At 48.7% G+C, this 17,254-nt stretch overlaps 1 protein-coding gene across 4 annotated transcripts in view; it reads right to left on the bottom strand.

The window, feature by feature from the left end:
* Positions 1-4,929, bottom strand: part of CAMKK1 (calcium/calmodulin dependent protein kinase kinase 1) — a 445,750-nt gene extending 440,821 nt beyond the window's left edge. For all 4 annotated transcript variants that reach the window (XM_075336377.1, XM_075336378.1, XM_075336379.1 and 1 more), the window contains exon 1: positions 4,778-4,929. The gene's annotated coding sequence lies outside the window, so the exon portion shown is untranslated. The remainder of the gene's footprint in view (positions 1-4,777) is intronic.
* Between the last annotated feature and the right edge of the window lie 12,325 nt (positions 4,930-17,254).

The following is a 17,254-nucleotide window of genomic DNA, read 5'->3' as shown; positions in this document are numbered from 1 at the left end:
GTCCTGCCTTATTTATCAGAGCACGTCCCGGTCCTTCCTGCTGTATTAGTGCATGTCCCTGTCCTGCTTGCTGTATTAGTGCATGTCCCGGTCCTGCCTGCTGTATTAGTGCATGTCCCTGTCCTGCCTGCTGTATTAGTGCATGTCCCGGTCCTGCCTGCTGTATTAGTGCATGTCCCTGTCCTGCCTGCTGTATTAGTGCATGTCCCGGTCTTGCCTGCTGTATTAGTGCATGTCTCGGTCTTGCCTGCTGTATTAGTGCATGTCCCTGTCCTGCCTGCTGTATTAGTGCATGTCCCGGTCCTGCCTGCTGTATTAGTGCATGTCCCTGTCCTGCCTGCAGTATCAGTGCATGTCCCGGTCCTGCCTGCTGTATTAGTGCATGTGCCTGTCCTACCTGCTGTATTAGTGCATGTCCCGGTCCTGCTTGCTGTATTAGTGCATGTCTCGGTCCTGCCTGCTGTATTAGTGCATGTCCCTGTCCTGCCTGCAGTATCAGAGCACGTCCCGGTCCTTCCTGCTGTATTAGTGCATGTCCCTGTCCTGCCTGCTGTATTAGTGCATGTCCCGGTCCTGCTTGCTGTATTAGTGCATGTCTCGGTCCTGCCTGCTGTATTAGTGCATGTCCCTGTCCTGCCTGCAGTATCAGTGCATGTCCCGGTCCTGCCTGCTGTATTAGTGCATGTCCCGGTCCTGCCTGCTGTATTAGTGCATGTCCCTGTCCTGCCTGCTGTATTAGTGCATGTCCCGGTCCTGCCTGCTGTATTAGTGCATGTCCCTGTCCTGCCTGCTGTATTAGTGCATGTCCCAGTCCTGCCTCATTTATCAGAGCACGTCCCGGTCCTTCCTGCTGTATTAGTGCATGTCCCTGTCCTGCTTGCTGTATTAGTGCATGTCCCGGTCCTGCCTGCTGTATTAGTGCATGTCCCTGTCCTGCCTGCTGTATTAGTGCATGTCCCGGTCCTGCCTGCTGTATTAGTGCATGTCCCTGTCCTGCCTGCTGTATTAGTGCATGTCCCAGTCCTGCCTCATTTATCAGAGCACGTCCCGGTCCTTCCTGCTGTATTAGTGCATGTCCCTGTCCTGCTTGCTGTATTAGTGCATGTCCCTGTCCTGCTTGCTGTATTAGTGCATGTCTCGGTCCTGCCTGCTGTATTAGTGCATGTCCCGGTCTTGCCTGCTGTATTAGTGCATGTCCCTGTCCTGCCTGCAGTATCAGTGCATGTCCCGGTCCTGCCTGCTGTATTAGTGCATGTCCCGGTCCTGCCTGCTGTATTAGTGCATGTCCCTGTCCTGCCTGCTGTATTAGTGCATGTCCCGGTCCTGCCTGCTGTATTAGTGCATGTCCCTGTCCTGCCTGCTGTATTAGTGCATGTCCCAGTCCTGCCTCATTTATCAGAGCACGTCCCGGTCCTTCCTGCTGTATTAGTGCATGTCCCTGTCCTGCTTGCTGTATTAGTGCATGTCCCTGTCCTGCTTGCTGTATTAGTGCATGTCCCTGTCCTGCTTGCTGTATTAGTGCATGTCTCGGTCCTGCCTGCTGTATTAGTGCATGTTCCGGTCTTGCCTGCTGTATTAGTGCATGTCTCGGTCTTGCCTGCTGTATTAGTGCATGTCCCTGTCCTGCCTGCTGTATTAGTGCATGTCCCGGTCCTGCCTGCTGTATTAGTGCATGTCCCTGTCCTGCCTGCAGTATCAGTGCATGTCCCCGTCCTGCCTGCTGTATTAGTGCATGTCCCTGTCCTGCCTGCAGTATCAGTGCATGTCCCGGTCCTGCCTGCTGTATTAGTGCATGTCTCGGTCCTGCCTGCAGTATCAGTGCATGTCCCTGTCCTGCCTGCAGTATCAGTGCATGTCCCTGTCCTGCCTGCAGTATCAGTGCATGTCCCTGTCCTGCCTGCAGTATCAGTGCATGTCCCGGTCCTGCCTGCTGTATTAGTGCATGTCCCGGTCCTGCCTGCTGTATTAGTGCATGTCCCGGTCCTGCCTGCTGTATTAGTGCATGTCTCGGTCCTGCCTGCTGTATTAGTGCATGTCCCTGTCCTGCCTGCAGTATCAGTGCATGTCCCGGTCCTGCCTGCTGTATTAGTGCATGTCCCGGTCCTGCCTGCTGTATTAGTGCATGTCTCGGTCCTGCCTGCTGTATTAGTGCATGTCTCGGTCCTGCTTGCTGTATTAGTGCATGTCCCTGTCCTGCCTGCTGTATTAGTGCATGTCCCTGTCCTGCCTGCAGTATCAGTGCATGTCTCGGTCCTGCCTGCAGTATCAGTGCATATCCCGGTCCTGCTTGCTGTATTAGTAAATGTCCCAGTCCTGCCTCATTTATCAGAGCACGTCCCGGTCCTTCCTGCTGTATTAGTGCATGTCCCTGTCCTGCTTGCTGTATTAGTGCATGTCCCGGTCCTGCCTGCTGTATTAGTGCATGTCCCTGTCCTGCCTGCTGTATTAGTGCATGTCCCAGTCCTGCCTCATTTATCAGAGCACGTCCCGGTCCTTCCTGCTGTATTAGTGCATGTCCCTGTCCTGCTTGCTGTATTAGTGCATGTCCCTGTCCTGCTTGCTGTATTAGTGCATGTCTCGGTCCTGCCTGCTGTATTAGTGCATGTCCCGGTCTTGCCTGCTGTATTAGTGCATGTCCCTGTCCTGCCTGCAGTATCAGTGCATGTCCCGGTCCTGCCTGCTGTATTAGTGCATGTCCCGGTCCTGCCTGCTGTATTAGTGCATGTCCCTGTCCTGCCTGCTGTATTAGTGCATGTCCCGGTCCTGCCTGCTGTATTAGTGCATGTCCCTGTCCTGCCTGCTGTATTAGTGCATGTCCCAGTCCTGCCTCATTTATCAGAGCACGTCCCGGTCCTTCCTGCTGTATTAGTGCATGTCCCTGTCCTGCTTGCTGTATTAGTGCATGTCCCGGTCCTGCCTGCTGTATTAGTGCATGTCCCTGTCCTGCCTGCTGTATTAGTGCATGTCCCGGTCCTGCCTGCTGTATTAGTGCATGTCCCTGTCCTGCCTGCTGTATTAGTGCATGTCCCAGTCCTGCCTCATTTATCAGAGCACGTCCCGGTCCTTCCTGCTGTATTAGTGCATGTCCCTGTCCTGCTTGCTGTATTAGTGCATGTCCCTGTCCTGCTTGCTGTATTAGTGCATGTCCCTGTCCTGCTTGCTGTATTAGTGCATGTCTCGGTCCTGCCTGCTGTATTAGTGCATGTCTCGGTCCTGCCTGCTGTATTAGTGCATGTCCCTGTCCTGCTTGCTGTATTAGTGCATGTCCCGGTCTTGCCTGCTGTATTAGTGCATGTCTCGGTCTTGCCTGCTGTATTAGTGCATGTCCCTGTCCTGCCTGCTGTATTAGTGCATGTCCCGGTCCTGCCTGCTGTATTAGTGCATGTCCCTGTCCTGCCTGCAGTATCAGTGCATGTCCCCGTCCTGCCTGCTGTATTAGTGCATGTCCCTGTCCTGCCTGCAGTATCAGTGCATGTCCCGGTCCTGCCTGCTGTATTAGTGCATGTCTCGGTCCTGCCTGCAGTATCAGTGCATGTCCCTGTCCTGCCTGCAGTATCAGTGCATGTCCCTGTCCTGCCTGCAGTATCAGTGCATGTCCCTGTCCTGCCTGCAGTATCAGTGCATGTCCCGGTCCTGCCTGCTGTATTAGTGCATGTCCCGGTCCTGCCTGCTGTATTAGTGCATGTCCCGGTCCTGCCTGCTGTATTAGTGCATGTCTCGGTCCTGCCTGCTGTATTAGTGCATGTCCCTGTCCTGCCTGCAGTATCAGTGCATGTCCCGGTCCTGCCTGCTGTATTAGTGCATGTCTCGGTCCTGCCTGCTGTATTAGTGCATGTCCCTGTCCTGCCTGCAGTATCAGTGCATGTCCCGGTCCTGCCTGCTGTATTAGTGCATGTCCCTGTCCTGCCTGCAGTATCAGTGCATGTCCCGGTCCTGCCTGCTGTATTAGTGCATGTCCCGGTCCTGCCTGCTGTATTAGTGCATGTCTCGGTCCTGCTTGCTGTATTAGTAAATGTCCCAGTCCTGCTTGCTGTATTAGTGCATGTCCCTGTCCTGCCTGCTGTATTAGTGCATGTCCCTGTCCTGCCTGCAGTATCAGTGCATGTCTCGGTCCTGCTTGCTGTATTAGTGCATGTCTCGGTCCTGCCTGCTGTATTAGTGCATGTCCCGGTCCTGCCTGCTGTATTAGTGCATGTCCCGGTCCTGCCTGCTGTATTAGTGCATGTCTCGGTCCTGCTTGCTGTATTAGTAAATGTCCCAGTCCTGCTTGCTGTATTAGTGCATGTCCCTGTCCTGCCTGCTGTATTAGTGCATGTCCCTGTCCTGCCTGCAGTATCAGTGCATGTCTCGGTCCTGCTTGCTGTATTAGTGCATGTCCCGGTCCTGCCTGCTGTATTAGTGCATGTCCCGGTCCTGCCTGCTGTATTAGTGCATGTCTCGGTCCTGCTTGCTGTATTAGTAAATGTCCCAGTCCTGCTTGCTGTATTAGTGCATGTCCCTGTCCTGCCTGCTGTATTAGTGCATGTCCCTGTCCTGCCTGCAGTATCAGTGCATGTCTCGGTCCTGCTTGCTGTATTAGTGCATGTCTCGGTCCTGCCTGCTGTATTAGTGCATGTCTCGGTCCTGCCTGCTGTATTAGTGCATGTCTCGGTCCTGCCTGCAGTATCAGTGCATATCCCGGTCCTGCTTGCTGTATTAGTAAATGTCCCAGTCCTGCCTCATTTATCAGAGCACGTCCCGGTCCTTCCTGCTCTGCACGGATGATGAGGGACAGTACCTGTGTGCACACATAGTGCCTCATGTGATCCGGTGTGTGCAGGGTTTCCCAGCTCCTGCTCTCTGTGGCTGCTGTCACTTTCTCTGCGCTCAGTGTCTGCCTGCCGCGGAGCTCCCGGTGTCAGCCCTGTCATTTCTGGCTCTCGAGCAGCTTCTCTGCATGGGGGAGGAGTTTTCTCTGCTACTGTTTTCCTATTGGCTGGTGTTAGTTGCCAGCAGTTTAGATGGACAGATGGCATTCTCTGCCCTGCACTGCTCATGCTCCGTGGCTGGTAAGTCTCGTGAGAGCTGGGCTGCTTCACACCCGGGAGGTTTAATGTTTGCCGGGCAGTGCTCTCACCAGCTGGGCTGCTCTCTATTGGCGTTGTCTATGAAGGCATACTCTCCTCTTATTCTATTCCCCTGAATGTAACTGTCCTAACAGGAAATAAAGGTAATCACAATGTATTCAGTGATAACAGCCCGGCAGAGGCTCCAATTCTGCTCTGCCATGTGATCCCCTGGGATCGGAAACCTCAGCATGTTTCTCCTGCTCAAGGGGCTGATTTATTGATTTATTTATTTATTTCTCCTTGTATTTGGGAAAATCCTTTTTCCAATCGGGTTCATTACAAATTCTGCACGTTTGTCTTTTACAGGCTGTAATTTCCCTGCACATTCAGTTTTAATGAAGTCACTTGTCAGATCATCTGAGAGGAGCTCAGAAAAAGACAGGAGGTTCAAAAACAGGGCACCATAGCGGGCTCGCTGACCGATTCTCAGTTAACTCATTCTGCAATAGACAGTGCAACACAGAGGCTATAGAGGACAAATGGTGCAAAATATTTAATTATATATATATATATATATATATATTATATAAAGCTGAATGTGTGTGTCTGTGTATGTGTATGTCCGGGATTGGCATCCGCACCGTCACAGCTACAGCCACAAAATTTTGCACACTCACACGTCTGGACCCCGAGAGCGTCATAGGCTATGTTTCGAGGGGAAATTTTAACCCCACGCTTTACAGTTATTCGCCAAAAAACCTACCTCCATTAAAGCGAATGGAGCTGGGAGCCACAGTGCAGCCAGAACTTCAGAAGAATGCGCAGCCACGCCCTTATATGGAATGTTGGCGTGTCACAATGCAGCCAGGGAAAGAGACAGACATAGACAGGGTAAGAGGCAGACACAAAGAGACAGACACAGACAAAGAGACAGACTGACAGGGAAAGAGACAGACAGGGAAAGAGAGAGACAGGTTAAGAGACAGACACAGACAGGTAAAGAGACAGACACAGACAAAGAGACAGAGACAGACACAGGGAAACAGACAGACAGGGAAAGAGAACGACAGAGAAAGAGAGGGAAAGAGACAGACAGGGAAAGTGACAGAGATAGATAGACAGACAAGGAAAGAGATTGAGACAGACGGAGAAAGAGACAGAAACAGTCAGAGACAGACAGACAAAGATAGAGAGAGAGACAGAAAGATATATACAGAGGGAGAGACAGACAGAGAATGGGAGAGAAACAGAGACAGTTACTATCCCGGGTGTTAATATATTCTATTTATACATTGCATCCCGGGAATGTTAATACATTCTATTTTGTTAACAGCAGTTATTAACCCGGGCGAAGCCGGGTAGTACAGCTAGTATATATATATTTACCGCCTCACGAAAAAGGTGAGGACTCCAGACTATCCAACAGTGCAGGTGGGTACAAATATGCGGCTATCGCGAACAGTTGGGCACAGGTTGATTCCTACAAGGATCAATAAGATTCCGATGTCGGCTATCAGTAGAGTAATTCCCTTTGTCAATATAGTCGAGTGGATATCAAAAGGCATATCTACGACGGGTTGTATTATGAAAGGGGTGGTCCTAATGAATTTCTCAGATATCATTGACAGATATGGAGTGCACAGCAGGGATTTTTATAAATATCTCCAAATCAGGCACCTAATAGCCGGCATATCATCAGAGCAGGACACCCTAATAGCCAAAAATTAAAATTTCTTTACAGTTAATAAAGATTCGGCTAAAGGGATCTCAGTGGCATATGAGGCCCTGAACTTGGTGCAGCCCCCACACTCTCTACCATATGTGGAAAAAATGGCAAAAAGATTTAAATACTTGTTAGGCTGCTTTCACACTTGCATTCAGCGCAATCCGCCGCTATGGAGAATAGCGCAGTCCGTTAATGCACTGCGCTATTCTCCATAGACTTGTATTGACGACGCACTGTAACACAAGTGTCTGCGTTGCATCCGCTGGACGTCACTGTGTCGTAATTATGACGCAGCGTCGGGCGGAGGGAACGCTGCATGTAGCATTTCTTGGGTCGTTAAAATAACGCACCTTGACGGATTCCGTCGGAATCCGCTAAGGTGTCTATTGATTGTCTATGGTGGCGGATTCCGCTGCTATGCGCTATGCGGCGGAATACGCTGACGGATTCTGTCACGTTCTACTGAGCATGCTCAGCATGTTCAGCAGAACGACCTAAATTGTTTAAAATAACTCCTGGTCTCTCCCCCCCCCCTTCCCACCCTCACTCTCACCCCCCCTCTCCCATCGTCACTCCCACCCCCCCTCTCTCCCACCCCCCCTCACTCTCACCCCCCTCACTCCACCTCTCTCATACTCACCGATCACGGGCGCGGCGCTGCACAGCTGTCACACTGCTCTGGCTGCTTCTCTTTTGAAAATGCTGGCCGCTCATTATTCCAGCTCATATTCCCTGCTTCCCCGACCCACCGGCGCCTATGATTGGATGCAGTCAGACCCGCCCCCATGCTGAGTGACAGCTGTCTCACTGCAACCAAATCACAGCCGCCGGTGGGCGGATCTATATCGTGCAGTACAATAAATAAAATAAACGGCGTGCGGTCCCCCCCCCAATTTTGATACCAGCCTCGATAAAGCCACACGGCTGAAGGCTGGTATTCTCAGGATGGGGAGTCCCATGTTATGGGGAGCCCCCCCAGCCTAAAAATATCAGCCAGCAACTGCCCGGAATTGCCGCATCCATTAGATGTGACAGTCCCGGGACTCTACCCGGCTCATCCCAAATTGCCCTGGTGCGGTGGCAATCGAGGTAATAAGGAGTTAATGGCAGCCCATAACTGCCACTAAGTCCTAGGTTACTCATAGCAGGTGTCTATGAGACACCCCCAATGATTAACCTGTAAGTGAAAGTAAATAAACACATACACTCGAAAAAATACTTTATTTGGAATAAAAGATAAAAAAACACCCTTTTTCACCACTTTATTAATCCCCAAATATCCCTCCAGGTCCGACGTAATCCAAACGAGGTCCCACGACGCTTTCAGCTCTGCTACATGAAGCTGACAGGAGCGGCCGTAGAACACGACCGCTCTCTGTCAGCTCCAGGCAGCAACTGAAGTGAGTCGCGCTGTCAGCGGGTACATCACTGAGGTAGTGTGTGCGGTGATGGGTGCGGTAGTACTGGTGTGTGTGCGGTGATGATGAGTGCAGTAGTGCATACAAGTGTGCGGTGATGATGGGAACGGTAGTGCCGGGGTGTGTGCGGTGATGATGGGTGCAGTAATGGCGTGGTGTGTGCGGTGATGATGGGTGCGGTAATGCGGGTGTGTGTGCGGTGATGATGAGTGCGGTAGTGCCGGGGTGTGTGCAATGATGATGATGGGGGCGGTAGTGCCGGTGTGTGCGGTGATGATGGGGGCGGTAGTGCATGTGTGTGTGGTGATGATGGGGGCGGTAGTGCCGGTGTGTGCAGTGATGATGGGGGCTCGCTCTCCCACTCGGCTTAACGCAACGCGTTATTTCACAGGAATCCGTTGCCTTTATATCACACTATTTACAACGCATCAGTCACATGCGTCATACAACGCATTGTGACGGATGCCAAACGACACAAGTGTGCGGTGATGATGGGTGTGTTAGTGCCGAGGTGTGTGCGGTGATGATGGGTGAGGTAGTGCCGATATGTGTGCGGTGATGATGGGGGCGGTAGTGCCGGGATGTGTGCAATAATGATGATGGGGGCGGTAGTGCCGGTGTGTGCGGTGATGATGGGGGCGGTAGTGCAGGTGTGTGTGGTGATGATGGGGGCGGTAGTGCCGGTGTGGGCAGTGATGATAGGGGCTCGCTCTCTCACTCGGCTTAACGCAACGCGTTATTTCACAGTAATCCGTTGCCTTTATATCACACTATTTACAACGCATCCATCACATGCGTCACACAACGCATTGTGACGGATGCCAAACGACGCAAGTGTGAAAGCAGCCTTACTTGGAGGAGCAATGAGTGCATGCGTTCCAACTGCATAAAAAGATGTCGCATTGCATTAATCATCTAGAGACCTCCAGAAAGCTTCTTTATAGGTGGTATTACAGTATACACCAATAAGATTAAACCAGATCTTCCCTCATCCCTCAGAAACATGCTGGAGGTGTGAGAACTCTCCAGGCTCGTTAATTCATATATGGCGGGAATGTGGGATAATCCAACAAGTTTGGAGAGAGGTGAAACAATTACTGAGTAAAGTTCTGGGCTATGCCTTTGATTTGGGGCTGGGAACAGCTCTGCTGTCTTTAGGATTAGAAACCACGACCTATGATGATGCAGTTATTACCGCCCTCTTGACAGTAGCTTGAGCTAGCATTGCGAATAAATGGAAACAAATGTCTGTACCGTCCATTCAAGAAATTATAATGAAAATGCAGCACAACTGTATTATGGAACATATGATTGCCAGCAGGAAGGATAAAGGTTTCCAGTTTGAAGTGTCCTGGGGGAAATGGTTAGACTTTTCTAGACTATCGTGCCATTAACAGCTATTAAGATGAGTCATTTCTAAACTACATTAATGTATAGTGTGATGCATATTAAAATGGGAGAGTGGCTCCAGAAGAGCTGGGGACCAGGTATAAGAGAATGGGATAGCAAGTGTGGAGGAGGGGGAGTTATTCACATATATTGAGTTTTCGAATGTGAATAAACATGTTCACGGTGTTTGTGGGGTCCGGATGTACACGTTCATTCATCCAGTCAGGTGCATTTCAATGTATTGGTTATACTTGTTTATACATGTTAAATCTTACCATATTTATTTGTAGCGCCCCTGAAACCCTCAGGGCACTACAGGGAACTGCATCCTCTTGGGGATGCAGGACCTACCCCCTCGGACCTGGAGTATCAGTGCCTTTTCCACCAAAACACTATCTAAATCCTAGTTCTCCTCTCCACCCTGGGCATAGAGGGTTAACCACGTAAGGGGATGGTCGCCATGGGAACGAGTCCCTGGGTATAGCCAGCCTGGTGGGAGGGGTAGTCAGTCAGTAGTGAGGAGAGAGTCGAGTAGCACACAGGAGAGGTGTGCGGACGTGCCTGAGCTGGGTCCGTGTAACGGTGACCCCGGGGGCACAGGAGAGGGGTCACCAGGATGGGTACCGAGATACCGCTGGGACCGGAGTACGCATGGGGCACAGGGCCCTAGGTCAAGCACAAGTTTTACACTGTTTGGCAAATACCTGCCCGGTGAGGACATCTTCACGGACTTCACCGAACCAAATAATCTGGGGGCATCAGTAGTAAACTAGGATCGGGGTTCGGACCCTTACCTGCCCACAGGGTTCGCACTGCCCGCCGTATGGAGAAGGAGACTGTATCCCACAAGGGATAGTCAGGGTCCCCAAACGCTCCACACTACAGGGACTCAATCTACAGAGAGTGCCAGGGACAGAGCATCCTGGGTCACTACATTGGCACTGGTCCTCCTGGGACCTGAACCAGCAACCCCTGGGTCCACAGTGAGTAGAGACTGTTAAAGACAACCTGGTGTGGTCTCCATTATTGCCCCACTACATCTCCTAGGCACAGCCCTAGCAGTGGAGGGCCTACCATCACAGCTGCCACTACCACCAGCCCTGGGAGTATCTACGTTAAGCAGCGGCGGTTCTCCATCTCTAACCACAACCCGCAGGTGGCGTCACATGATAAAAACTCTTATCTCCCCTGTAAGGGTATGTGCGCACGTTGCTTTTTACCTGCTTTTTACCTGCTTTTTTGCTGCTTTTTCTTCTGCGCTGTTTAATGCCAAAATGGATGTGTTCTATTCAAGCAAAGTCTATGGGAATTTGGGTTTCTTGTTCACACTATGTTGTTCAAAATGCTGCCTTTTTGTGGCAGAACTTTGGTCAAAAACTCAGCTTTTCAAAGAAGCAACATGTCAATTGTTTTTGCCATTTGGGTTTTGCACTGCAAAGCTGAGTTTTTGACCAAAGTTCTGCCACAAAAAGGCAGCATTTTGAACAACATAGTGTGAACAAGAAACCCAAATTCCAATAGACTTTGCTTGAATAGAAGAACACATCCATTTTGGCATTAAACAGCGCAGAAGAAAAAGCAGCAAAAAAGCAGGTAAAAAGCAGGTAAAAAGCAACGTGCGCACATACCCTAAATAACACCCATTAACAAAGGTGCCCAGAGCACGGGACTGGGCAACGGCGAACAGAGTGACATTCCCATTTGTTACCGCCCGGGACCGAGTACCCTTTCTCTGGGCGCTACATCTTGGTTTCTTTAATCATTATATGTCAAAATAAGCGGGTAAGGCTATGTGCACACGTTGCGTAGTGTCCATGTTGAAAAATCTGCAGCGATTTGGCAGTGCATGTGCGCTTCAAATCGCTGCAGAAATACTGCGTAATGGATGCAGTGTGACTGCAGAATAGATGCTGATTTCATGCGCTCTGGATGCTGCCAAAGCGCACCAAATAAGTGACATGTTGCTTTTTTGAGCGCAGCGATTTGGATCAAAATTTCAGCATGCAAATCGCTGTGCTCACAAACGCAACGTGTGGATGGATTATGCACAATCTTCATAGATTGTGCTGGGGACGCAGGACACATGCGTTTACATTGCAGTGCTAGACGCAGCGTAAACGCATGAACTTACGCATTGTGCGCACATAGACTAAAAGGAAATGTTACAGCATGTACTTACTATCATTCGCAAAATACTAATAAAAAATTTGCGCTTTTGTCGCCATTTTCCAAGACCCGTAGCGTTCTAATTTTTCGGGATCTGGGGCTCAGTGATGGCTTATTTTTTGTGTCTTTAACTGATGTTCTTAATGATACCAGTTTTAAATAGATTCGATGTTTTGATCACCTGTTATTGTATTTTATTACAATGCTCCGGAAACCAAAAAAAGTAATTCTGGAATTTTGATTTTTTTTCTTATTACGTCCTTTACCGATCAGATTAATGTATTTTATATTTCTGAACTTGGCGATACCAAGTATGTGTAGTTTTTATTTTTATTGTTTTATGTTCAATAGTGCGAAAGGGAGGTGATTTCAACTTTTGTGGGGTTTTTTTTGTTTTTTAGTTTTTTTTATATTTGCATATTTTTTTAAAACTTTTCTCTTACACTTTTTCTTGATTTTAGGAGACTTGAAGCTAACACTATCCAATTGCTTCTGCTGTTCAGAGCGATGCTTCAGCACTTTTATTTACTACTAGAAGGTGGCCCGATTCTACGCATCGGGTATTCTAGAATTTACGTATTGTGTAGTTTTGTTATATATATAGATGTTGTTGTGTGTAGTTGCCAAGTGTTTGTGTAGGGGCTGTACATGTTCTGGGTGTTGTCTGGGTGTGGCGGGGGGTGAGAGCGGTGTTGTTTGTGTGTTGTGTTGTGTGTGTTGCGTTGTGTTGTTTGTGGAGCGCTGTGTGTCTGCAGTGTTGTCTGTGTGTGGTGCTGTGTGTGTTGCGCGGTTTGTGTGGGTGTGGGGTGCGTGTGTGTGTTTTGGGGGGAGCTATGTTTTGTGCAATGTGTGTGTGTTGCGCGGTATGTGCGTATATTTGTGTATGCCGCGGTGTTTGTGTGTTGGGTGTTGTGTGTGTGCGGCGTTGTCTGTGTGTGTGGGTGTCTGTGTAGGGCGGTGTTTGTGGTTCCCAGTGTGTGTGGTGTACGTGTGGCGGTGTGTGTGTGTTTTGGGGGGAGGTGTGCAACCCCATCATGCTCCATCCCCCATGCTGCGCACTCCCCATCGTGCTCCATCCCCCATGCTGCGCACCCCCCATCGTGCTCCATCCCCCATGGTGTGCACCCCCCATCGTGCTCCATCCCCCATGCTGCGCACCCCCCATCGTGCTCCATCCCCCATGCTGCGCACCCCCCATCGTGCTCCATCCCCCATGCTGCGCACCCCCCATCGTGCTCCATCCCCATGCTGCGCACCCCCCATCGTGCTCCATCCCCCATGCTGCGCACTCCCCATCGTGCTCCACAGTCACACATCAGACAGTATACACGCACACATCTGATCGCATACACTCACACCCCACTTCTCCCTGTGCCCTCCGGTGGGTGGTGCCAGCAGCTGTGCTGCACGCCGTGCTCCTCTGCCTTCTGCCGACACGCACACATCCGATCGCCTACACGCACACATCCGATCGCCTACACGCACACATCCGATCGCCTACACGCACACATCCGATCGCATACACGCACACATCCAATCGCACATACGCACACATCCGATCGCATACACGCACACACACACTGACGATACCGCACATACGTGCTCACACACTCACAACATCCGGAGATACCACATGCTTCCGGCAATGTGATCCTCCGGCAGGTCCTGGAAGGTCACTGCACGCACAGTATCGCCGCCGAGAAGTAAGCGATATTACTGGATGTTGTGAGTGTGTGGATGCGATCTGATGTGTGTGTGAGGTGTGTGTGAGAGTGAATGAGTGTGATCTGATGTGTGTGTGTCTGTTCTTATGTGTGTGCGTGTGTGCGTGTTCCGCCGCTGCAGGACCTTGATGCGCTCACCTGCTCCCGGTTGGCGTCTGGTGAGTATGACTGCGGGGTCTTCTTTCTTCTCTCTTCTGGGGGTGCCCGCTGCCTATAATGAAGTGTCTTGCAGTGTCTTTAACTCTTTCACCGCTGCATGACACTTCATTATTGACCGCACCGGTGTACGCTGGTAACCATGATACGAAGCGCTTCCTATAGTTACCCGATGTTTATCATGGTTACCAGCGTACACCGGCTCCGTCACGATCCCAGCATCGCAAGGTTATGTCTGGGCTGGGGGAGTCGGGGCTTCGTTTGAATTCGGGGGAAGGGGCGTGGCCGAGCGGTCGATGCGTGCAGAGGGTCGGGGCGAGCGGCCAATCCATGCAGGGGGTGGGGCCAGGCCGAGGCGAGCGGCCAATCCGTGGGGGTGGGCGGGGCCAGGCCGAGCCCGGCGGCCAATCCGAAAGTTGTCACTGTAACGGCACAATTTTGGAGCAAGACAGACAGACAGACAGAATAAGGCAATTATATATATAGATGTTCACTATACAGTAAAACTGACCTGGCAATATGATTCTCCAGGTTAGTACAATTACATCAAATTATTTAACCACCTCACAGCCTTCGACATACCTATACATTCAGGATTGCAAGTACTTACCTACCTAGGACATATAGGTACGTCCTGGCAATCACATGGGGGACTATGCTTTTCCCAGCAGCCGAGCCCCGACACTCACAGCTAGGAATGGTCACCGCGCCATCCCTGGCTGCTTAACCCCCTAAATACCAGGAATGATAATGATCACGGCACATAGGGGATTTGGAGAGGGATTGCGATCCCTTTCTCCTCCGATTGGTGCCCCCGCAATCTAATCATGAGGGCCCGATCTTCGCCACGGTGACCCGAAGACCCCGAGTTACGAGACTACTGGAAACCTGTAGCATGATCACTGAAGCTTCTGAATGTAGCTTTCTCAGGTGAAATGTACTGCAATGATCGTTCATTACAGTATAGCGCAGCTGCGATCACAGCAGCAAAAGGTAATGTCCCATATAGGGACTAAATAAAAAAAGTAAAAAAAAAAAATGAAAGTATAAAAAAATCAGAAAATGAACCAAAAAATTCCAATAAAACTTATATATGTGTAAAAAAAGAAACAATAACGTACACATTTGGTATCGCTGCGTCCATAACAGCGCTATCTATAAAACAGTCACACTAGTCTTTTTATCATACAACTGACAAAAAATTGGAATAAAACGCAATCAAAAAGTCATCTAATATATAAAGCTGAGTGTATGTGTGTGTGTATGTGTGCATGTCCGCTAAAGGAATCCGCACCGTCGCATTTACAATTACGAAATTTTGCACAGACACTCCATGTGACTCAGGGAACGTCATAGACTATGTTTGGATGGGAAAATTTTACTCCACGCTTTACAGTTACTCTCCAAAAATCCTGCCTCCATTAAAGTCAATGTAGCTGGGAGCTATTAGGTTATTAATAGGCGCTGTGAATGGTTGATATAGGAACAACATAAGTTCTTAGTATAAGAAGCTTACGTGTGAGGTAATAAGATGTCGGTGGGGAGACAGATAGAGAGAGACAGAAAGACAGAGAAAGAGACAAACAGTCAAAGAGACAGACAGAGGCAGACAGATACAGGCAGACAGGGAAAGAGACAGACAGAGACAGGCAGACAGGGAAAGAGACAGACCTGGAACGAGACAGACGGGGAAAGAGACTGACAGAGACAGACAGACAGACACAGAGATAAAGAGAGACAGAGAGACACAGAGACAGAGAGAGACAGACAGAGAGACTGATACAGAGACAGACAGAGAAACTGATACAGACAGACAGAAACAGACAGAAACTCGAAGTGAGACAGAGAGACAGTTACTATCCCGGGCAACGCCCGAGTACTTCAGCTAGTAAATAAATAAAAATGGTACAGCTGAAAACATCATCTTGTACCGCAATAAAGAAGCCGCCATACAGCTCTATCAGCGGAAAATTAAAAAAGCTATAGCTCCCAGAATACAGCAATGCAAAATCTTTTTCCTATAAAATAGTGTTTATGATGTAAACACGGCAAAAAGTAAAAAACTATATAAATGAGTTATCACTGTAAAATCGTACTGACCCAAAGAAACAAGCCGTGTTATCACTTTTATGACACAATGAACAGCGCGAAAAAAAGAAAATTCCTGACTTGCTGTTTCTTTTTGATTCTGCATCATAAAAAGCAGAATAGAAAGCGATCAAAAAATATTATGTGGCCCAAAATGGTATCAATAAAAACTCCAACTCATCCTGCAAAAACAAGCCCTTACATGAATCTGTTTGCAGAAAACTAAAAAAAGTATAGCCTTCAAAATATGGTGATGCAAAAAACTTTTATTTTATAATAGCCAAACCTTAAAAAACTATATAAATCTGTTATTGCTGTAATCGTTCTGACCCGAGGAATAAAGCCACCTAATCACGTATACTGCAAGGTGAATGGTGTAAAAAATAAATAAAGCCAATTCTTCAACCGCTATTGATTTGTTCATTCTGCCTCCCAAAGATGGCAGTAAGGCGTGGCTCATGTTTATCCTGCTCTCCACGCCGAGCGCTTTCAACGGGGATTTCGAGAAGTACAAGAGGCTGCAGCTGACATTACAACTACCTATTAGAATGAAACAGTGAGCCCACTTCTTTCCTTTTAGGGTACGGTTCCACTGCATATGACTCGTACGAGTCTCGCATCAGTATCACCCAGCACAGCCGCACACTCTTCGACAGAAGCGGGTCGGCTGCATATATTTCTATGCAGCTGAGGTGCTCGTGTCCGGAGAGCGTGTGGCTGTGCCTGGTGATACTGATCTGAGACTTGCACGAGTCATACGCAAGTGGAATGATACCCTCACATGTTGCCTGATCTGTGATCAACCGACATGTGCAGCTAACGGGCACGGGTGGATACCCAATCCAACCGCAGCTGTTAACCAGTGAAAATAAAACAATAAAAAGAAAATAAAACACATATTTAGTATCACAGCCTTCACAAATGCCAGCTCTATCAAAATATAAAACAAGTTATTCTGATTGGTAAAGGGTGTAACAAAAAACAATAAATCAAAAAACACCAGAATTACACCTTTTTGGTCACCACAACATTGCAATAACATGTGATATATGTGATAAAACATCGCTGTTACCCAAAATTAGTATACATAAAACCGTCAGCCCAGGATGCAAAAAATAAGCCATTACACAGCCCCAGATCCCGAAAAATGACAGTGGCGACATTAGCGCAATTTTTTTAAAAAAAATTTAACAAATTTCAGAAATTTTTTTCACCAATTAAATTAAATAAAAAATATACATGTTTGATATCTATGAACTCGTACTGACCTGGGGAATGATATTGCCAGGTCACTTTAAATATATAGTGAACATGGTAAATAAAAAAACAAAAAAAACAATTGTGTAATTGCACTTTTTTTGCAATTTCACCGCACTTGGATTTTTTTTCCCTGTTTTCCAGTAATCTATATGGCAGAATGAGTGCTGTCATTCTAAAGTGCATGTCGTTCCACAAAATACAAGCCCTCAAATGGCTATATTGATGGAAAAATAAAAAAGTTATGTCTTTTGGAAAAAACAAAAAATGGAAAATTGCTGG

Source organism: Anomaloglossus baeobatrachus, chromosome 2 (assembly GCF_048569485.1).
Source record: "Anomaloglossus baeobatrachus isolate aAnoBae1 chromosome 2, aAnoBae1.hap1, whole genome shotgun sequence".
In the NCBI taxonomy this organism is placed as follows: Eukaryota; Metazoa; Chordata; class Amphibia; order Anura; family Aromobatidae; genus Anomaloglossus; species Anomaloglossus baeobatrachus.
Note: the sequence above shows the minus strand (reverse complement) of the source record. Positions and strands in the feature narration are given on the sequence as shown.